General features: G+C 34.7%; 19 non-coding genes across 19 annotated transcripts; all 19 read right to left on the reverse strand.

Annotated features, from left to right (window-relative positions):
• Nucleotides 1–576: 576 nt before the first annotated feature.
• LOC134704122 (U2 spliceosomal RNA) lies at nt 577–769 on the reverse strand. The gene has a single exon (XR_010105233.1). It is a non-coding gene; the product is annotated as a U2 spliceosomal RNA (small nuclear RNA).
• Nucleotides 770–1,746: 977 nt separating this feature from the next.
• LOC134704134 (U2 spliceosomal RNA) lies at nt 1,747–1,939 on the reverse strand. The gene has a single exon (XR_010105244.1). It is a non-coding gene; the product is annotated as a U2 spliceosomal RNA (small nuclear RNA).
• A 977-nt stretch (nt 1,940–2,916) lies between these two features.
• LOC134704140 (U2 spliceosomal RNA) lies at nt 2,917–3,109 on the reverse strand. Its single transcript, XR_010105249.1, has one exon. It is a non-coding gene; the product is annotated as a U2 spliceosomal RNA (small nuclear RNA).
• A 977-nt stretch (nt 3,110–4,086) lies between these two features.
• LOC134704141 (U2 spliceosomal RNA) lies at nt 4,087–4,279 on the reverse strand. Its single transcript, XR_010105250.1, has one exon. It is a non-coding gene; the product is annotated as a U2 spliceosomal RNA (small nuclear RNA).
• A 977-nt stretch (nt 4,280–5,256) lies between these two features.
• Nucleotides 5,257–5,450, reverse strand: LOC134704135 (U2 spliceosomal RNA). Its single transcript, XR_010105245.1, has one exon. It is a non-coding gene; the product is annotated as a U2 spliceosomal RNA (small nuclear RNA).
• Nucleotides 5,451–6,427: 977 nt separating this feature from the next.
• LOC134704142 (U2 spliceosomal RNA) lies at nt 6,428–6,620 on the reverse strand. The gene has a single exon (XR_010105251.1). It is a non-coding gene; the product is annotated as a U2 spliceosomal RNA (small nuclear RNA).
• A 977-nt stretch (nt 6,621–7,597) lies between these two features.
• LOC134704123 (U2 spliceosomal RNA) lies at nt 7,598–7,790 on the reverse strand. Its single transcript, XR_010105234.1, has one exon. It is a non-coding gene; the product is annotated as a U2 spliceosomal RNA (small nuclear RNA).
• Nucleotides 7,791–8,767: 977 nt separating this feature from the next.
• On the reverse strand, nt 8,768–8,960 carry LOC134704124 (U2 spliceosomal RNA). The gene has a single exon (XR_010105235.1). It is a non-coding gene; the product is annotated as a U2 spliceosomal RNA (small nuclear RNA).
• A 977-nt stretch (nt 8,961–9,937) lies between these two features.
• On the reverse strand, nt 9,938–10,130 carry LOC134704126 (U2 spliceosomal RNA). Its single transcript, XR_010105236.1, has one exon. It is a non-coding gene; the product is annotated as a U2 spliceosomal RNA (small nuclear RNA).
• Nucleotides 10,131–11,107: 977 nt separating this feature from the next.
• Nucleotides 11,108–11,300, reverse strand: LOC134704127 (U2 spliceosomal RNA). Its single transcript, XR_010105237.1, has one exon. It is a non-coding gene; the product is annotated as a U2 spliceosomal RNA (small nuclear RNA).
• A 977-nt stretch (nt 11,301–12,277) lies between these two features.
• LOC134704128 (U2 spliceosomal RNA) lies at nt 12,278–12,470 on the reverse strand. The gene has a single exon (XR_010105238.1). It is a non-coding gene; the product is annotated as a U2 spliceosomal RNA (small nuclear RNA).
• Nucleotides 12,471–13,447: 977 nt separating this feature from the next.
• LOC134704129 (U2 spliceosomal RNA) lies at nt 13,448–13,640 on the reverse strand. Its single transcript, XR_010105239.1, has one exon. It is a non-coding gene; the product is annotated as a U2 spliceosomal RNA (small nuclear RNA).
• Nucleotides 13,641–14,616: 976 nt separating this feature from the next.
• LOC134704130 (U2 spliceosomal RNA) lies at nt 14,617–14,809 on the reverse strand. The gene has a single exon (XR_010105240.1). It is a non-coding gene; the product is annotated as a U2 spliceosomal RNA (small nuclear RNA).
• A 977-nt stretch (nt 14,810–15,786) lies between these two features.
• LOC134704131 (U2 spliceosomal RNA) lies at nt 15,787–15,979 on the reverse strand. Its single transcript, XR_010105241.1, has one exon. It is a non-coding gene; the product is annotated as a U2 spliceosomal RNA (small nuclear RNA).
• Nucleotides 15,980–16,953: 974 nt separating this feature from the next.
• On the reverse strand, nt 16,954–17,146 carry LOC134704138 (U2 spliceosomal RNA). Its single transcript, XR_010105247.1, has one exon. It is a non-coding gene; the product is annotated as a U2 spliceosomal RNA (small nuclear RNA).
• A 975-nt stretch (nt 17,147–18,121) lies between these two features.
• Nucleotides 18,122–18,314, reverse strand: LOC134704132 (U2 spliceosomal RNA). The gene has a single exon (XR_010105242.1). It is a non-coding gene; the product is annotated as a U2 spliceosomal RNA (small nuclear RNA).
• Nucleotides 18,315–19,291: 977 nt separating this feature from the next.
• On the reverse strand, nt 19,292–19,483 carry LOC134704139 (U2 spliceosomal RNA). Its single transcript, XR_010105248.1, has one exon. It is a non-coding gene; the product is annotated as a U2 spliceosomal RNA (small nuclear RNA).
• A 972-nt stretch (nt 19,484–20,455) lies between these two features.
• LOC134704133 (U2 spliceosomal RNA) lies at nt 20,456–20,648 on the reverse strand. Its single transcript, XR_010105243.1, has one exon. It is a non-coding gene; the product is annotated as a U2 spliceosomal RNA (small nuclear RNA).
• A 970-nt stretch (nt 20,649–21,618) lies between these two features.
• On the reverse strand, nt 21,619–21,810 carry LOC134704137 (U2 spliceosomal RNA). The gene has a single exon (XR_010105246.1). It is a non-coding gene; the product is annotated as a U2 spliceosomal RNA (small nuclear RNA).
• Nucleotides 21,811–22,225: the final 415 nt, after the last annotated feature.

Here is a 22,225-nt window from a genome sequence, read left to right on the forward strand (position 1 = left end):
GCACGGACTTTTCACTCTGTCGTTTAAATAAAAAACACACAAACAGTTCATCTGTTCTATTTTTTAAAGGAATTAACCGGTACAGCTATGTTTAAATTAATTTTAAAAGGAGGAAAAAACTTACCGGCCGACTGTAGTTTCCATCGTTTGCCCTCGTTCTGAGGCGACGTCGCTATTAACGATGATTGAAACAGTAGAAGGGGACGTAATTCTTTTCCCCGCGTTTTTCCGTAACGCTAAAAATTTATATAGAGTTTGTTTTAAAGGAACGAGAATACATTATTACACTGACATATGCTGTTATGAATACAAGCGAGAGAGAGAAAGAGAAAAAAAAAAACCCATCACATTATTAGAAAAGAAAAAAATACTTTTCAGAGAACAGACATAAACAAATAAAATAATATGCGATTTATTTTACATGCGCGAGAAGTAGAATTAATTTACAACAATGAGTAAAACTATACAATACATAACATAAAATAATATAGAAAAAGTATTAGAGAATATTTTACTGGGGCTGTTTCTCAGACTATAGAAGGAGCTATTTTTCTATTTTAATTTTCTCCCCGAAATGGGGAGTGAGCCGATCCTGGAGGTACTGCAATACCAGGCCAACTCGTGGCAAGAGCGGTGCAAGCACCTAACATCTCACCTAGTTGCAAAAATCAGTTTAATATCGAAGTACCCACATGGGGTACGTATCAGATATTAAGCTGATAAGAACAGATACTACACTTTGATCTTAGCCAAAAGGCCGAGAAGCGATACTCAAATGTTTCCGAGTTTCCAAAGCCTATAAATCCTATGTCTTACTCAGACACGGTGTTTTAATTTTAAAACAAGCTACACAAATTTTGCAAATGTATATACAAAAAGCACACGAAACACGAGATCTTGCTTTGCTTTAATTACCCAACAGCATGAAACGATTTCTGCATGACAAAACTGGTGTGAAAATAAAAAAAGCGGCTTGTGAAATACGGCAAGTCGCAATAAAAGGGAGAATGCATTTTTAAACGTATGTCATACGTATACGTATTCGTATTTAATCTTAATCGAACAAAACAACATGACAATTTTAATTCATTCTATGTCCGACGAACGCAGATTTCAAAGCCTTGAAAATTTCATTGATCACAAAATAAATTCAACGCTTTTTCACAATCAGCACGGACTTTTCACTCTGTCGTTTAAATAAAAAACACACAAACAGTTCATCTGTTCTATTTTTTAAAGGAATTAACCGGTACAGCTATGTTTAAATTAATTTTAAAAGGAGGAAAAAACTTACCGGCCGACTGTAGTTTCCATCGTTTGCCCTCGTTCTGAGGCGACGTCGCTATTAACGATGATTGAAACAGTAGAAGGGGACGTAATTCTTTTCCCCGCGTTTTTCCGTAACGCTAAAAATTTATATAGAGTTTGTTTTAAAGGAACGAGAATACATTATTACACTGACATATGCTGTTATGAATACAAGCGAGAGAGAGAAAGAGAAAAAAAAAAACCCATCACATTATTAGAAAAGAAAAAAATACTTTTCAGAGAACAGACATAAACAAATAAAATAATATGCGATTTATTTTACATGCGCGAGAAGTAGAATTAATTTACAACAATGAGTAAAACTATACAATACATAACATAAAATAATATAGAAAAAGTATTAGAGAATATTTTACTGGGGCTGTTTCTCAGACTATAGAAGGAGCTATTTTTCTATTTTAATTTTCTCCCCGAAATGGGGAGTGAGCCGATCCTGGAGGTACTGCAATACCAGGCCAACTCGTGGCAAGAGCGGTGCAAGCACCTAACATCTCACCTAGTTGCAAAAATCAGTTTAATATCGAAGTACCCACATGGGGTACGTATCAGATATTAAGCTGATAAGAACAGATACTACACTTTGATCTTAGCCAAAAGGCCGAGAAGCGATACTCAAATGTTTCCGAGTTTCCAAAGCCTATAAATCCTATGTCTTACTCAGACACGGTGTTTTAATTTTAAAACAAGCTACACAAATTTTGCAAATGTATATACAAAAAGCACACGAAACACGAGATCTTGCTTTGCTTTAATTACCCAACAGCATGAAACGATTTCTGCATGACAAAACTGGTGTGAAAATAAAAAAAGCGGCTTGTGAAATACGGCAAGTCGCAATAAAAGGGAGAATGCATTTTTAAACGTATGTCATACGTATACGTATTCGTATTTAATCTTAATCGAACAAAACAACATGACAATTTTAATTCATTCTATGTCCGACGAACGCAGATTTCAAAGCCTTGAAAATTTCATTGATCACAAAATAAATTCAACGCTTTTTCACAATCAGCACGGACTTTTCACTCTGTCGTTTAAATAAAAAACACACAAACAGTTCATCTGTTCTATTTTTTAAAGGAATTAACCGGTACAGCTATGTTTAAATTAATTTTAAAAGGAGGAAAAAACTTACCGGCCGACTGTAGTTTCCATCGTTTGCCCTCGTTCTGAGGCGACGTCGCTATTAACGATGATTGAAACAGTAGAAGGGGACGTAATTCTTTTCCCCGCGTTTTTCCGTAACGCTAAAAATTTATATAGAGTTTGTTTTAAAGGAACGAGAATACATTATTACACTGACATATGCTGTTATGAATACAAGCGAGAGAGAGAAAGAGAAAAAAAAAAACCCATCACATTATTAGAAAAGAAAAAAATACTTTTCAGAGAACAGACATAAACAAATAAAATAATATGCGATTTATTTTACATGCGCGAGAAGTAGAATTAATTTACAACAATGAGTAAAACTATACAATACATAACATAAAATAATATAGAAAAAGTATTAGAGAATATTTTACTGGGGCTGTTTCTCAGACTATAGAAGGAGCTATTTTTCTATTTTAATTTTCTCCCCGAAATGGGGAGTGAGCCGATCCTGGAGGTACTGCAATACCAGGCCAACTCGTGGCAAGAGCGGTGCAAGCACCTAACATCTCACCTAGTTGCAAAAATCAGTTTAATATCGAAGTACCCACATGGGGTACGTATCAGATATTAAGCTGATAAGAACAGATACTACACTTTGATCTTAGCCAAAAGGCCGAGAAGCGATACTCAAATGTTTCCGAGTTTCCAAAGCCTATAAATCCTATGTCTTACTCAGACACGGTGTTTTAATTTTAAAACAAGCTACACAAATTTTGCAAATGTATATACAAAAAGCACACGAAACACGAGATCTTGCTTTGCTTTAATTACCCAACAGCATGAAACGATTTCTGCATGACAAAACTGGTGTGAAAATAAAAAAAGCGGCTTGTGAAATACGGCAAGTCGCAATAAAAGGGAGAATGCATTTTTAAACGTATGTCATACGTATACGTATTCGTATTTAATCTTAATCGAACAAAACAACATGACAATTTTAATTCATTCTATGTCCGACGAACGCAGATTTCAAAGCCTTGAAAATTTCATTGATCACAAAATAAATTCAACGCTTTTTCACAATCAGCACGGACTTTTCACTCTGTCGTTTAAATAAAAAACACACAAACAGTTCATCTGTTCTATTTTTTAAAGGAATTAACCGGTACAGCTATGTTTAAATTAATTTTAAAAGGAGGAAAAAACTTACCGGCCGACTGTAGTTTCCATCGTTTGCCCTCGTTCTGAGGCGACGTCGCTATTAACGATGATTGAAACAGTAGAAGGGGACGTAATTCTTTTCCCCGCGTTTTTCCGTAACGCTAAAAATTTATATAGAGTTTGTTTTAAAGGAACGAGAATACATTATTACACTGACATATGCTGTTATGAATACAAGCGAGAGAGAGAAAGAGAAAAAAAAAAACCCATCACATTATTAGAAAAGAAAAAAATACTTTTCAGAGAACAGACATAAACAAATAAAATAATATGCGATTTATTTTACATGCGCGAGAAGTAGAATTAATTTACAACAATGAGTAAAACTATACAATACATAACATAAAATAATATAGAAAAAGTATTAGAGAATATTTTACTGGGGCTGTTTCTCAGACTATAGAAGGAGCTATTTTTCTATTTTAATTTTCTCCCCGAAATGGGGAGTGAGCCGATCCTGGAGGTACTGCAATACCAGGCCAACTCGTGGCAAGAGCGGTGCAAGCACCTAACATCTCACCTAGTTGCAAAAATCAGTTTAATATCGAAGTACCCACATGGGGTACGTATCAGATATTAAGCTGATAAGAACAGATACTACACTTTGATCTTAGCCAAAAGGCCGAGAAGCGATACTCAAATGTTTCCGAGTTTCCAAAGCCTATAAATCCTATGTCTTACTCAGACACGGTGTTTTAATTTTAAAACAAGCTACACAAATTTTGCAAATGTATATACAAAAAGCACACGAAACACGAGATCTTGCTTTGCTTTAATTACCCAACAGCATGAAACGATTTCTGCATGACAAAACTGGTGTGAAAATAAAAAAAGCGGCTTGTGAAATACGGCAAGTCGCAATAAAAGGGAGAATGCATTTTTAAACGTATGTCATACGTATACGTATTCGTATTTAATCTTAATCGAACAAAACAACATGACAATTTTAATTCATTCTATGTCCGACGAACGCAGATTTCAAAGCCTTGAAAATTTCATTGATCACAAAATAAATTCAACGCTTTTTCACAATCAGCACGGACTTTTCACTCTGTCGTTTAAATAAAAAACACACAAACAGTTCATCTGTTCTATTTTTTAAAGGAATTAACCGGTACAGCTATGTTTAAATTAATTTTAAAAGGAGGAAAAAACTTACCGGCCGACTGTAGTTTCCATCGTTTGCCCTCGTTCTGAGGCGACGTCGCTATTAACGATGATTGAAACAGTAGAAGGGGACGTAATTCTTTTCCCCGCGTTTTTCCGTAACGCTAAAAATTTATATAGAGTTTGTTTTAAAGGAACGAGAATACATTATTACACTGACATATGCTGTTATGAATACAAGCGAGAGAGAGAAAGAGAAAAAAAAAAACCCATCACATTATTAGAAAAGAAAAAAATACTTTTCAGAGAACAGACATAAACAAATAAAATAATATGCGATTTATTTTACATGCGCGAGAAGTAGAATTAATTTACAACAATGAGTAAAACTATACAATACATAACATAAAATAATATAGAAAAAGTATTAGAGAATATTTTACTGGGGCTGTTTCTCAGACTATAGAAGGAGCTATTTTTCTATTTTAATTTTCTCCCCGAAATGGGGAGTGAGCCGATCCTGGAGGTACTGCAATACCAGGCCAACTCGTGGCAAGAGCGGTGCAAGCACCTAACATCTCACCTAGTTGCAAAAATCAGTTTAATATCGAAGTACCCACATGGGGTACGTATCAGATATTAAGCTGATAAGAACAGATACTACACTTTGATCTTAGCCAAAAGGCCGAGAGAGCGATACTCAAATGTTTCCGAGTTTCCAAAGCCTATAAATCCTATGTCTTACTCAGACACGGTGTTTTAATTTTAAAACAAGCTACACAAATTTTGCAAATGTATATACAAAAAGCACACGAAACACGAGATCTTGCTTTGCTTTAATTACCCAACAGCATGAAACGATTTCTGCATGACAAAACTGGTGTGAAAATAAAAAAAGCGGCTTGTGAAATACGGCAAGTCGCAATAAAAGGGAGAATGCATTTTTAAACGTATGTCATACGTATACGTATTCGTATTTAATCTTAATCGAACAAAACAACATGACAATTTTAATTCATTCTATGTCCGACGAACGCAGATTTCAAAGCCTTGAAAATTTCATTGATCACAAAATAAATTCAACGCTTTTTCACAATCAGCACGGACTTTTCACTCTGTCGTTTAAATAAAAAACACACAAACAGTTCATCTGTTCTATTTTTTAAAGGAATTAACCGGTACAGCTATGTTTAAATTAATTTTAAAAGGAGGAAAAAACTTACCGGCCGACTGTAGTTTCCATCGTTTGCCCTCGTTCTGAGGCGACGTCGCTATTAACGATGATTGAAACAGTAGAAGGGGACGTAATTCTTTTCCCCGCGTTTTTCCGTAACGCTAAAAATTTATATAGAGTTTGTTTTAAAGGAACGAGAATACATTATTACACTGACATATGCTGTTATGAATACAAGCGAGAGAGAGAAAGAGAAAAAAAAAAACCCATCACATTATTAGAAAAGAAAAAAATACTTTTCAGAGAACAGACATAAACAAATAAAATAATATGCGATTTATTTTACATGCGCGAGAAGTAGAATTAATTTACAACAATGAGTAAAACTATACAATACATAACATAAAATAATATAGAAAAAGTATTAGAGAATATTTTACTGGGGCTGTTTCTCAGACTATAGAAGGAGCTATTTTTCTATTTTAATTTTCTCCCCGAAATGGGGAGTGAGCCGATCCTGGAGGTACTGCAATACCAGGCCAACTCGTGGCAAGAGCGGTGCAAGCACCTAACATCTCACCTAGTTGCAAAAATCAGTTTAATATCGAAGTACCCACATGGGGTACGTATCAGATATTAAGCTGATAAGAACAGATACTACACTTTGATCTTAGCCAAAAGGCCGAGAAGCGATACTCAAATGTTTCCGAGTTTCCAAAGCCTATAAATCCTATGTCTTACTCAGACACGGTGTTTTAATTTTAAAACAAGCTACACAAATTTTGCAAATGTATATACAAAAAGCACACGAAACACGAGATCTTGCTTTGCTTTAATTACCCAACAGCATGAAACGATTTCTGCATGACAAAACTGGTGTGAAAATAAAAAAAGCGGCTTGTGAAATACGGCAAGTCGCAATAAAAGGGAGAATGCATTTTTAAACGTATGTCATACGTATACGTATTCGTATTTAATCTTAATCGAACAAAACAACATGACAATTTTAATTCATTCTATGTCCGACGAACGCAGATTTCAAAGCCTTGAAAATTTCATTGATCACAAAATAAATTCAACGCTTTTTCACAATCAGCACGGACTTTTCACTCTGTCGTTTAAATAAAAAACACACAAACAGTTCATCTGTTCTATTTTTTAAAGGAATTAACCGGTACAGCTATGTTTAAATTAATTTTAAAAGGAGGAAAAAACTTACCGGCCGACTGTAGTTTCCATCGTTTGCCCTCGTTCTGAGGCGACGTCGCTATTAACGATGATTGAAACAGTAGAAGGGGACGTAATTCTTTTCCCCGCGTTTTTCCGTAACGCTAAAAATTTATATAGAGTTTGTTTTAAAGGAACGAGAATACATTATTACACTGACATATGCTGTTATGAATACAAGCGAGAGAGAGAAAGAGAAAAAAAAAAACCCATCACATTATTAGAAAAGAAAAAAATACTTTTCAGAGAACAGACATAAACAAATAAAATAATATGCGATTTATTTTACATGCGCGAGAAGTAGAATTAATTTACAACAATGAGTAAAACTATACAATACATAACATAAAATAATATAGAAAAAGTATTAGAGAATATTTTACTGGGGCTGTTTCTCAGACTATAGAAGGAGCTATTTTTCTATTTTAATTTTCTCCCCGAAATGGGGAGTGAGCCGATCCTGGAGGTACTGCAATACCAGGCCAACTCGTGGCAAGAGCGGTGCAAGCACCTAACATCTCACCTAGTTGCAAAAATCAGTTTAATATCGAAGTACCCACATGGGGTACGTATCAGATATTAAGCTGATAAGAACAGATACTACACTTTGATCTTAGCCAAAAGGCCGAGAAGCGATACTCAAATGTTTCCGAGTTTCCAAAGCCTATAAATCCTATGTCTTACTCAGACACGGTGTTTTAATTTTAAAACAAGCTACACAAATTTTGCAAATGTATATACAAAAAGCACACGAAACACGAGATCTTGCTTTGCTTTAATTACCCAACAGCATGAAACGATTTCTGCATGACAAAACTGGTGTGAAAATAAAAAAAGCGGCTTGTGAAATACGGCAAGTCGCAATAAAAGGGAGAATGCATTTTTAAACGTATGTCATACGTATACGTATTCGTATTTAATCTTAATCGAACAAAACAACATGACAATTTTAATTCATTCTATGTCCGACGAACGCAGATTTCAAAGCCTTGAAAATTTCATTGATCACAAAATAAATTCAACGCTTTTTCACAATCAGCACGGACTTTTCACTCTGTCGTTTAAATAAAAAACACACAAACAGTTCATCTGTTCTATTTTTTAAAGGAATTAACCGGTACAGCTATGTTTAAATTAATTTTAAAAGGAGGAAAAAACTTACCGGCCGACTGTAGTTTCCATCGTTTGCCCTCGTTCTGAGGCGACGTCGCTATTAACGATGATTGAAACAGTAGAAGGGGACGTAATTCTTTTCCCCGCGTTTTTCCGTAACGCTAAAAATTTATATAGAGTTTGTTTTAAAGGAACGAGAATACATTATTACACTGACATATGCTGTTATGAATACAAGCGAGAGAGAGAAAGAGAAAAAAAAAAACCCATCACATTATTAGAAAAGAAAAAAATACTTTTCAGAGAACAGACATAAACAAATAAAATAATATGCGATTTATTTTACATGCGCGAGAAGTAGAATTAATTTACAACAATGAGTAAAACTATACAATACATAACATAAAATAATATAGAAAAAGTATTAGAGAATATTTTACTGGGGCTGTTTCTCAGACTATAGAAGGAGCTATTTTTCTATTTTAATTTTCTCCCCGAAATGGGGAGTGAGCCGATCCTGGAGGTACTGCAATACCAGGCCAACTCGTGGCAAGAGCGGTGCAAGCACCTAACATCTCACCTAGTTGCAAAAATCAGTTTAATATCGAAGTACCCACATGGGGTACGTATCAGATATTAAGCTGATAAGAACAGATACTACACTTTGATCTTAGCCAAAAGGCCGAGAAGCGATACTCAAATGTTTCCGAGTTTCCAAAGCCTATAAATCCTATGTCTTACTCAGACACGGTGTTTTAATTTTAAAACAAGCTACACAAATTTTGCAAATGTATATACAAAAAGCACACGAAACACGAGATCTTGCTTTGCTTTAATTACCCAACAGCATGAAACGATTTCTGCATGACAAAACTGGTGTGAAAATAAAAAAAGCGGCTTGTGAAATACGGCAAGTCGCAATAAAAGGGAGAATGCATTTTTAAACGTATGTCATACGTATACGTATTCGTATTTAATCTTAATCGAACAAAACAACATGACAATTTTAATTCATTCTATGTCCGACGAACGCAGATTTCAAAGCCTTGAAAATTTCATTGATCACAAAATAAATTCAACGCTTTTTCACAATCAGCACGGACTTTTCACTCTGTCGTTTAAATAAAAAACACACAAACAGTTCATCTGTTCTATTTTTTAAAGGAATTAACCGGTACAGCTATGTTTAAATTAATTTTAAAAGGAGGAAAAAACTTACCGGCCGACTGTAGTTTCCATCGTTTGCCCTCGTTCTGAGGCGACGTCGCTATTAACGATGATTGAAACAGTAGAAGGGGACGTAATTCTTTTCCCCGCGTTTTTCCGTAACGCTAAAAATTTATATAGAGTTTGTTTTAAAGGAACGAGAATACATTATTACACTGACATATGCTGTTATGAATACAAGCGAGAGAGAGAAAGAGAAAAAAAAAAACCCATCACATTATTAGAAAAGAAAAAAATACTTTTCAGAGAACAGACATAAACAAATAAAATAATATGCGATTTATTTTACATGCGCGAGAAGTAGAATTAATTTACAACAATGAGTAAAACTATACAATACATAACATAAAATAATATAGAAAAAGTATTAGAGAATATTTTACTGGGGCTGTTTCTCAGACTATAGAAGGAGCTATTTTTCTATTTTAATTTTCTCCCCGAAATGGGGAGTGAGCCGATCCTGGAGGTACTGCAATACCAGGCCAACTCGTGGCAAGAGCGGTGCAAGCACCTAACATCTCACCTAGTTGCAAAAATCAGTTTAATATCGAAGTACCCACATGGGGTACGTATCAGATATTAAGCTGATAAGAACAGATACTACACTTTGATCTTAGCCAAAAGGCCGAGAAGCGATACTCAAATGTTTCCGAGTTTCCAAAGCCTATAAATCCTATGTCTTACTCAGACACGGTGTTTTAATTTTAAAACAAGCTACACAAATTTTGCAAATGTATATACAAAAAGCACACGAAACACGAGATCTTGCTTTGCTTTAATTACCCAACAGCATGAAACGATTTCTGCATGACAAAACTGGTGTGAAAATAAAAAAAGCGGCTTGTGAAATACGGCAAGTCGCAATAAAAGGGAGAATGCATTTTTAAACGTATGTCATACGTATACGTATTCGTATTTAATCTTAATCGAACAAAACAACATGACAATTTTAATTCATTCTATGTCCGACGAACGCAGATTTCAAAGCCTTGAAAATTTCATTGATCACAAAATAAATTCAACGCTTTTTCACAATCAGCACGGACTTTTCACTCTGTCGTTTAAATAAAAAACACACAAACAGTTCATCTGTTCTATTTTTTAAAGGAATTAACCGGTACAGCTATGTTTAAATTAATTTTAAAAGGAGGAAAAAACTTACCGGCCGACTGTAGTTTCCATCGTTTGCCCTCGTTCTGAGGCGACGTCGCTATTAACGATGATTGAAACAGTAGAAGGGGACGTAATTCTTTTCCCCGCGTTTTTCCGTAACGCTAAAAATTTATATAGAGTTTGTTTTAAAGGAACGAGAATACATTATTACACTGACATATGCTGTTATGAATACAAGCGAGAGAGAGAAAGAGAAAAAAAAAAACCCATCACATTATTAGAAAAGAAAAAAATACTTTTCAGAGAACAGACATAAACAAATAAAATAATATGCGATTTATTTTACATGCGCGAGAAGTAGAATTAATTTACAACAATGAGTAAAACTATACAATACATAACATAAAATAATATAGAAAAAGTATTAGAGAATATTTTACTGGGGCTGTTTCTCAGACTATAGAAGGAGCTATTTTTCTATTTTAATTTTCTCCCCGAAATGGGGAGTGAGCCGATCCTGGAGGTACTGCAATACCAGGCCAACTCGTGGCAAGAGCGGTGCAAGCACCTAACATCTCACCTAGTTGCAAAAATCAGTTTAATATCGAAGTACCCACATGGGGTACGTATCAGATATTAAGCTGATAAGAACAGATACTACACTTTGATCTTAGCCAAAAGGCCGAGAAGCGATACTCAAATGTTTCCGAGTTTCCAAAGCCTATAAATCCTATGTCTTACTCAGACACGGTGTTTTAATTTTAAAACAAGCTACACAAATTTTGCAAATGTATATACAAAAAGCACACGAAACACGAGATCTTGCTTTGCTTTAATTACCCAACAGCATGAAACGATTTCTGCATGACAAAACTGGTGTGAAAATAAAAAAAGCGGCTTGTGAAATACGGCAAGTCGCAATAAAAGGGAGAATGCATTTTTAAACGTATGTCATACGTATACGTATTCGTATTTAATCTTAATCGAACAAAACAACATGACAATTTTAATTCATTCTATGTCCGACGAACGCAGATTTCAAAGCCTTGAAAATTTCATTGATCACAAAATAAATTCAACGCTTTTTCACAATCAGCACGGACTTTTCACTCTGTCGTTTAAATAAAAAACACACAAACAGTTCATCTGTTCTATTTTTTAAAGGAATTAACCGGTACAGCTATGTTTAAATTAATTTTAAAAGGAGGAAAAAACTTACCGGCCGACTGTAGTTTCCATCGTTTGCCCTCGTTCTGAGGCGACGTCGCTATTAACGATGATTGAAACAGTAGAAGGGGACGTAATTCTTTTCCCCGCGTTTTTCCGTAACGCTAAAAATTTATATAGAGTTTGTTTTAAAGGAACGAGAATACATTATTACACTGACATATGCTGTTATGAATACAAGCGAGAGAGAGAAAGAGAAAAAAAAAAACCCATCACATTATTAGAAAAGAAAAAAATACTTTTCAGAGAACAGACATAAACAAATAAAATAATATGCGATTTATTTTACATGCGCGAGAAGTAGAATTAATTTACAACAATGAGTAAAACTATACAATACATAACATAAAATAATATAGAAAAAGTATTAGAGAATATTTTACTGGGGCTGTTTCTCAGACTATAGAAGGAGCTATTTTTCTATTTTAATTTTCTCCCCGAAATGGGGAGTGAGCCGATCCTGGAGGTACTGCAATACCAGGCCAACTCGTGGCAAGAGCGGTGCAAGCACCTAACATCTCACCTAGTTGCAAAAATCAGTTTAATATCGAAGTACCCACATGGGGTACGTATCAGATATTAAGCTGATAAGAACAGATACTACACTTTGATCTTAGCCAAAAGGCCGAGAAGCGATACTCAAATGTTTCCGAGTTTCCAAAGCCTATAAATCCTATGTCTTACTCAGACACGGTGTTTTAATTTTAAAACAAGCTACACAAATTTTGCAAATGTATATACAAAAAGCACACGAAACACGAGATCTTGCTTTGCTTTAATTACCCAACAGCATGAAACGATTTCTGCATGACAAAACTGGTGTGAAAATAAAAAAAGCGGCTTGTGAAATACGGCAAGTCGCAATAAAAGGGAGAATGCATTTTTAAACGTATGTCATACGTATACGTATTCGTATTTAATCTTAATCGAACAAAACAACATGACAATTTTAATTCATTCTATGTCCGACGAACGCAGATTTCAAAGCCTTGAAAATTTCATTGATCACAAAATAAATTCAACGCTTTTTCACAATCAGCACGGACTTTTCACTCTGTCGTTTAAATAAAAAACACACAAACAGTTCATCTGTTCTATTTTTTAAAGGAATTAACCGGTACAGCTATGTTTAAATTAATTTTAAAAGGAGGAAAAAACTTACCGGCCGACTGTAGTTTCCATCGTTTGCCCTCGTTCTGAGGCGACGTCGCTATTAACGATGATTGAAACAGTAGAAGGGGACGTAATTCTTTTCCCCGCGTTTTTCCGTAACGCTAAAAATTTATATAGAGTTTGTTTTAAAGGAACGAGAATACATTATTACACTGACATATGCTGTTATGAATACAAGCGAGAGAGAGAAAGAGAAAAAAAAAAACCCATCACATTATTAGAAAAGAAAAAAATACTTTTCAGAGAACAGACATAAACAAATAAAATAATATGCGATTTATTTTACATGCGCGAGAAGTAGAATTAATTTACAACAATGAGTAAAACTATACAATACATAACATAAAATAATATAGAAAAAGTATTAGAGAATATTTTACTGGGGCTGTTTCTCAGACTATAGAAGGAGCTATTTTTCTATTTTAATTTTCTCCCCGAAATGGGGAGTGAGCCGATCCTGGAGGTACTGCAATACCAGGCCAACTCGTGGCAAGAGCGGTGCAAGCACCTAACATCTCACCTAGTTGCAAAAATCAGTTTAATATCGAAGTACCCACATGGGGTACGTATCAGATATTAAGCTGATAAGAACAGATACTACACTTTGATCTTAGCCAAAAGGCCGAGAAGCGATACTCAAATGTTTCCGAGTTTCCAAAGCCTATAAATCCTATGTCTTACTCAGACACGGTGTTTTAATTTTAAAACAAGCTACACAAATTTTGCAAATGTATATACAAAAAGCCACGAAACACGAGATCTTGCTTTGCTTTAATTACCCAACAGCATGAAACGATTTCTGCATGACAAAACTGGTGTGAAAATAAAAAAAGCGGCTTGTGAAATACGGCAAGTCGCAATAAAAGGGAGAATGCATTTTTAAACGTATGTCATACGTATACGTATTCGTATTTAATCTTAATCGAACAAAACAACATGACAATTTTAATTCATTCTATGTCCGACGAACGCAGATTTCAAAGCCTTGAAAATTTCATTGATCACAAAATAAATTCAACGCTTTTTCACAATCAGCACGGACTTTTCACTCTGTCGTTTAAATAAAAAACACACAAACAGTTCATCTGTTCTATTTTTTAAAGGAATTAACCGGTACAGCTATGTTTAAATTAATTTTAAAAGGAGGAAAAAACTTACCGGCCGACTGTAGTTTCCATCGTTTGCCCTCGTTCTGAGGCGACGTCGCTATTAACGATGATTGAAACAGTAGAAGGGGACGTAATTCTTTTCCCCGCGTTTTTCCGTAACGCTAAAAATTTATATAGAGTTTGTTTTAAAGGAACGAGAATACATTATTACACTGACATATGCTGTTATGAATACAAGCGAGAGAGAGAAAGAGAAAAAAAAAAACCCATCACATTATTAGAAAAGAAAAAAATACTTTTCAGAGAACAGACATAAACAAATAAAATAATATGCGATTTATTTTACATGCGCGAGAAGTAGAATTAATTTACAACAATGAGTAAAACTATACAATACATAACATAAAATAATATAGAAAAAGTATTAGAGAATATTTTACTGGGGCTGTTTCTCAGACTATAGAAGGAGCTATTTTTCTATTTTAATTTTCTCCCCGAAATGGGGAGTGAGCCGATCCTGGAGGTACTGCAATACCAGGCCAACTCGTGGCAAGAGCGGTGCAAGCACCTAACATCTCACCTAGTTGCAAAAATCAGTTTAATATCGAAGTACCCACATGGGGTACGTATCAGATATTAAGCTGATAAGAACAGATACTACACTTTGATCTTAGCCAAAAGGCCGAGAAGCGATACTCAAATGTTTCCGAGTTTCCAAAGCCTATAAATCCTATGTCTTACTCAGACACGGTGTTTTAATTTTAAAACAAGCTACACAAATTTTGCAAATGTATATACAAAAAGCACACGAAACACGAGATCTTGCTTTGCTTTAATTACCCAACAGCATGAAACGATTTCTGCATGACAAAACTGGTGTGAAAATAAAAAAAGCGGCTTGTGAAATACGGCAAGTCGCAATAAAAGGGAGAATGCATTTTTAAACGTATGTCATACGTATACGTATTCGTATTTAATCTTAATCGAACAAAACAACATGACAATTTTAATTCATTCTATGTCCGACGAACGCAGATTTCAAAGCCTTGAAAATTTCATTGATCACAAAATAAATTCAACGCTTTTTCACAATCAGCACGGACTTTTCACTCTGTCGTTTAAATAAAAAACACACAAACAGTTCATCTGTTCTATTTTTTAAAGGAATTAACCGGTACAGCTATGTTTAAATTAATTTTAAAAGGAGGAAAAAACTTACCGGCCGACTGTAGTTTCCATCGTTTGCCCTCGTTCTGAGGCGACGTCGCTATTAACGATGATTGAAACAGTAGAAGGGGACGTAATTCTTTTCCCCGCGTTTTTCCGTAACGCTAAAAATTTATATAGAGTTTGTTTTAAAGGAACGAGAATACATTATTACACTGACATATGCTGTTATGAATACAAGCGAGAGAGAGAAAGAGAAAAAAAAAAACCCATCACATTATTAGAAAAGAAAAAAATACTTTTCAGAGAACAGACATAAACAAATAAAATAATATGCGATTTATTTTACATGCGCGAGAAGTAGAATTAATTTACAACAATGAGTAAAACTATACAATACATAACATAAAATAATATAGAAAAAGTATTAGAGAATATTTTACTGGGGCTGTTTCTCAGACTATAGAAGGAGCTATTTTTCTATTTTAATTTTCTCCCCGAAATGGGGAGTGAGCCGATCCTGGAGGTACTGCAATACCAGGCCAACTCGTGGCAAGAGCGGTGCAAGCACCTAACATCTCACCTAGTTGCAAAAATCAGTTTAATATCGAAGTACCCACATGGGGTACGTATCAGATATTAAGCTGATAAGAACAGATACTACACTTTGATCTTAGCCAAAAGGCCGAGAAGCGATACTCAAATGTTTCCGAGTTTCCAAAGCCTATAAATCCTATGTCTTACTCAGACACGGTGTTTTAATTTTAAAACAAGCTACACAAATTTTGCAAATGTATATACAAAAAGCACACGAAACACGAGATCTTGCTTTGCTTTAATTACCCAACAGCATGAAACGATTTCTGCATGACAAAACTGGTGTGAAAATAAAAAAAGCGGCTTGTGAAATACGGCAAGTCGCAATAAAAGGGAGAATGCATTTTTAAACGTATGTCATACGAATACGTATTCGTATTTAATCTTAATCGAACAAAACAACATGACAATTTTAATTCATTCTATGTCCGACGAACGCAGATTTCAAAGCCTTGAAAATTTCATTGATCACAAAATAAATTCAACGCTTTTTCACAATCAGCACGGACTTTTTCACTCTGTCGTTTAAATAAAAAACACACAAACAGTTCATCTGTTCTATTTTTTAAAGGAATTAACCGGTACAGCTATGTTTAAATTAATTTTAAAAGGAGGAAAAAACTTACCGGCCGACTGTAGTTTCCATCGTTTGCCCTCGTTCTGAGCGACGTCGCTATTAACGATGATTGAAACAGTAGAAGGGGACGTAATTCTTTTCCCGCGTTTTTCCGTAACGCTAAAAATTTATATAGAGTTTGTTTTAAAGGAACGAGAATACATTATTACACTGACATATGCTGTTATGAATACAAGCGAGAGAGAGAAAGAGAAAAAAAAAACCCATCACATTATTAGAAAGAAAAAAATACTTTTCAGAGAACAGACATAAACAAATAAAATAATATGCGATTTATTTTACATGCGCGAGAAGTAGAATTAATTTACAACAATGAGTAAAACTATACAATACATAACATAAAATAATATAGAAAAAGTATTAGAGAATATTTTACTGGGGCTGTTTCTCAGACTATAGAAGGAGCTATTTTTCTATTTTAATTTTCTCCCCGAAATGGGGAGTGAGCCGATCCTGGAGGTACTGCAATACCAGGCCAACTCGTGGCAAGAGCGGGTGCAAGCACCTAACATCTCACCTAGTTGCAAAATCAGTTTAATATCGAAGTACCCACATGGGGTACGTATCAGATATTAAGCTGATAAGAACAGATACTACACTTTGATCTTAGCCAAAAGGCCGAGAAGCGATACTCAAATGTTTCCGAGTTTTCCAAAGCCTATAAATCCTATGTCTTACTCAGACACGGTGTTTAATTTTAAAACAAGCTACACAAATTTTGCAAATGTATATACAAAAAGCACACGAAACACGAGATCTTGCTTTGCTTTAATTACCCAACAGCATGAAACGATTTCTGCATGACAAAACTGGTGTGAAATAAAAAAAGCGGCTTGTGAAATACGGCAAGTCGCAATAAAAGGGAGAATGCATTTTTAAACGTATGTCATACGTATACGTATTCGTATTTAATCTTAATCGAACAAAACAACATGACAATTTTAATTCATTCTATGTCCGACGAACGCAGATTTCAAAGCCTTGAAAATTTCATTGATCACAAAATAAATTCAACGCTTTTTCACAATCAGCACGGACTTTTCACTCTGTCGTTTAAATAAAAAACACACAAACAGGTTCATCTGTTCTATTTTTTAAAGGAATTAACCGGTACAGCTATGTTTAAATTAATTTTAAAAGGAGGAAAAAACTTACCGGCCGGACTGTAGTTTCCATCGTTTGCCCTCGTTCTGAGGCGACGTCGCTATTAACGATGATTGAAACAGTAGAAGGGGACGTAATTCTTTTCCCCGCGTTTTTCCGTAACGCTAAAATTTATATAGAGTTTGTTTTAAAGGAACGAGAATACATTATTACACTGACATATGCTGTTATGAATACAAGCGAGAGAGAGAAAGAGAAAAAAAAAAACCCATCACATTATTAGAAAAGAAAAAATTACTTTCAGAGAACAGACATAAACAAATAAAATAATATGCGATTTATTTTACATGCGCGAGAAGTAGAATTAATTTACAACAATGAGTAAAACTATACAATACATAACATAAAATAATATAGAAAAAGTATTAGAGAATATTTTACTGGGGCTGTTTCTCAGACTATAGAAGGAGCTATTTTTCTATTTAATTTTCTCCCCGAAATGGGGAGTGAGCCGATCCTGGAGGTACTGCAATACCAGGCCAACTCGTGGCAAGAGCGGTGCAAGCACCTAACATCTCACCTAGTTGCAAAAATCAGTTTAATATCGAAGTACCCACATGGGGTACGTATCAGATATTAAGCTGATAAGAACAGATACTACACTTTGATCTTAGCCAAAAGGCCGAGAAGCGATACTCAAATGTTTCCGAGTTTCCAAAGCCTATAAATCCTATGTCTTACTCAGACACGGTGTTTTAATTTTTAAAACAAGCTACACAATTTTGCAAATGTATATACAAAAAGCACACGAAACACGAGATCTTGCTTTGCTTTAATTACCCAACAGCATGAAACGATTTCTGCATGACAAAACTGGTGTGAAAATAAAAAAAGCGGCTTGTGAAATACGGCAAGTCGCAATAAAAGGGAGAATGCATTTTAAACGTATGTCATACGTATACGTATTCGTATTTAATCTTAATCGAACAAAACAACATGACAATTTTAATTCATTCTATGTCCGACGAACGCAGATTTCAAAGCCTTGAAAATTTCATTGATCACAAAATAAATTCAACGCTTTTTCACAATCAGCACGGACTTTTCACTCTGTCGTTTAAATAAAAAACACACAAACAGTTCATCTGTTCTATTTTTTAAAGGAATTAACCGGTACAGCTATGTTTAAATTAATTTTAAAAGGAGGAAAAAACTTACCGGCCGACTGTAGTTTCCATCGTTTGCCCTCGTTCTGAGGCGACGTCGCTATTAACGATGATTGAAACAGTAGAAGGGGACGTAATTCTTTTCCCCGCGTTTTTCCGTAACGCTAAAAATTTATATAGAGTTTGTTTTAAAGGAACGAGAATACATTATTACACTGACATATGCTGTTATGAATAACAAGCGAGAGAGAGAAAGAGAAAAAAAAAAAACCCATCACATTATTAGAAAAGAAAAAAATACTTTTCAGAGAACAGACATAAACAAATAAAATAATATGCGATTTATTTTACATGCGCGAGAAGTAGAATTAATTTACAACAATGAGTAAACTATACAATACATAACATAAAATAATATAGAAAAAAGTATTAGAGAATTTTTTACTGGGGCTGTTTCTCAGACTATAGAAGGAGCTATTTTCTATTTTAATTTTCTCCCCGAAATGGGGAGTGAGCCGATCCTGGAGGTACTGCAATACCAGGCCAACTCGTGGCAAGAGCGGTGCAAGCACCTAACATCTCACCTAGTTGCAAAAATCAGTTTAATATCGAAGTACCCACATGGGGTACGTATCAGATATTAAGCTGATAAGAACAGATACTACACTTTGATCTTAGCCAAAAGGCGAGAAGCGATACTCAAATGTTTCCGAGTTTCCAAAGCCTATAAATCCTATGTCTTACTCAGACACGGTGTTTTAATTTTAAAACAAGCTACACAAATTTTGCAAATGTATATACAAAAAGCACACGAAACACGAGATCTTGCTTTGCTTTAATTACCCAACAGCATGAAACGATTTCTGCATGACAAAACTGGTGTGAAAATAAAAAAAGCGGCTTGTGAAATACGGCAAGTCGCAATAAAAGGGAGAATGCATTTTTAAACGTATGTCATACGTATACGTATTCGTATTTAATCTTAATCGAACAAAACAACATGACAATTTTAATTCATTCTATGTCCGACGAACGCAGATTCAAAGCCTTGAAAATTTCATTGATCACAAAATAAATTCAACGCTTTTTCACAATCAGCACGGACTTTTCACTCTGTCGTTTAAATAAAAAACACACAAACAGTTCATCTGTTCTATTTTTTAAGGAATTAACGGTACAGCTATGTTTAAATTAATTTTAAAAGGAGGAAAAAACTTACCGGCCGACTGTAGTTTCCATCGTTTGCCCTCGTTCTGAGGCGACGTCGCTATTAACGATGATTGAAACAGTAGAAGGGGACGTAATTCTTTTCCCGCGTTTTTCCGTAACGCTAAAAATTTATATAGAGTTTGTTTTAAAGGAACGAGAATACATTATTACACTGACATATGCTGTTATGAATACAAGCGAGAGAGAGAAAGAGAAAAAAAAAAACCCATCACATTATTAGAAAAGAAAAAAATACTTTTCAGAGAACAGACATAAACAAATAAAATAATATGCGATTTATTTTACATGCGCGAGAAGTAGAATTAATTTACAACAATGAGTAAAACTATACAATACATAACATAAAATAATATAGAAAAAGTATTAGAGAATATTTTACTGGGGCTGTTTCTCAGACTATAGAAGGAGCTATTTTCTATTTTAATTTTCTCCCCGAAATGGGGAGTGAGCCGATCCTGGAGGTACTGCAATACCAGGCCAACTCGTGGCAAGAGCGGTGCAAGCACCTAACATCTCACCTAGTTGCAAAAATCAGTTTAATATCGAAGTACCCACATGGGGTACGTATCAGATATTAAGCTGATAAGAACAGATACTACACTTTGATCTTAGCCAAAAGGCCGAGAAGCGATACTCAAATGTTTCCGAGTTTCCAAAGCCTATAAATCCTATGTCTTACTCAGACACGGTGTTTTAATTTTAAAACAAGCTACACAAATTTTGCAAATGTATATACAAAAAGCACACGAAACACGAGATCTTGCTTTGCTTTAATTACCCAACAGCATGAAACGATTTCTGCATGACAAAACTGGTGTGAAATAAAAAAAGCGGCTTGTGAAATACGGCATGTCGCAATAAAAGGGAGAATGTTTTTAAACGTATGTCATACGTATACGTATTCGTATTTAATCTTAATCGAACAAACAACATGACAATTTTAATTCATTCTATGTCCGACGAACGCAGATTTCAAAGCCTTGAAAATTTCATTGATCACAAAATAAATTCAACGCTTTTTCACAATCAGCACGGGACTTTTCACTCTGTCGTTTAAATAAAAAACACACAAACAGTTCATCTGTTATTTTTTAAAGGAATTAACCGGTACAGCTATGTTTAAATTAATTTTAAAAGGAGGAAAAAACTTACCGGCCGACTGTAGTTTCCATCGTTTGCCCTCGTTCTGAGGCGAACGTCGCTATTAACGATGATTGAAACAGTAGAAGGGGACGTAATTCTTTTCCCGCGTTTTCCGTAACGCTAAAAATTTATATAGAGTTTGTTTTAAAGGACGAGAATACATTATTACACTGACATATGCTGTTATGAATACAAGCGAGAGAGAGAAAGAGAAAAAAAAAAAACCATCACATTATTAGAAAAGAAAAAAATACTTTTCAGAGAACAGACATAAACAAATAAAATAATATGCGATTTATTTTACATGCGCGAGAAGTAGAATTAATTTACAACAATGAGTAAAACTATACAATACATAACATAAAATAATATAGAAAAAGTATTAGAGAATATTTTACTGGGGCTGTTTCTCAGACTATAGAAGGAGCTATTTTTCTATTTTAATTTTCTCCCCGAAATGGGGAGTGAGCCGATCCTGGAGGTACTGCAATACCAGGCCAACTCGTGGCAAGAGCGGTGCAAGCACCTAACATCTCACCTAGTTGCAAAAATCAGTTAATATCGAAGTACCCACATGGGGTACGTATCAGATATTAAGCTGATAAGAACAGATACTACACTTTGATCTTAGCCAAAAGGCCGAGAAGCGATACTCAAATGTTTCCGAGTTTCCAAAGCCTATAAATCCTATGTCTTACTCAGACACGGTGTTTTAAATTTTAAAACAAGCTACACAAATTTTGCAATGTATATAACAAAAAGCACACGAAACACGAGATCTTGCTTTGCTTTAATTACCCAACAGCATGAAACGATTTCTGCATGACAAAACTGGTGTGAAAATAAAAAAAGCGGCTTGTGAAATACGGCAAGTCGCAATAAAAGGGAGAATGCATTTTTAAACGTATGTCATACGTATACGTATTCGTATTTAATCTTATCGAACAAAACAACATGACAATTTTAATTCATTCTATGTCCGACGAACGCAGATTTCAAAGCCTTGAAAATTTCATTGATCAACATAAATTCAACGCTTTTTCACAATCAGCACGGACTTTTCACT

The sequence above is a fragment of the Mytilus trossulus genome, unplaced genomic scaffold (assembly GCF_036588685.1).
Source record: "Mytilus trossulus isolate FHL-02 unplaced genomic scaffold, PNRI_Mtr1.1.1.hap1 h1tg001283l__unscaffolded, whole genome shotgun sequence".
NCBI classification, from domain to species: domain Eukaryota; kingdom Metazoa; phylum Mollusca; class Bivalvia; order Mytilida; family Mytilidae; genus Mytilus; species Mytilus trossulus.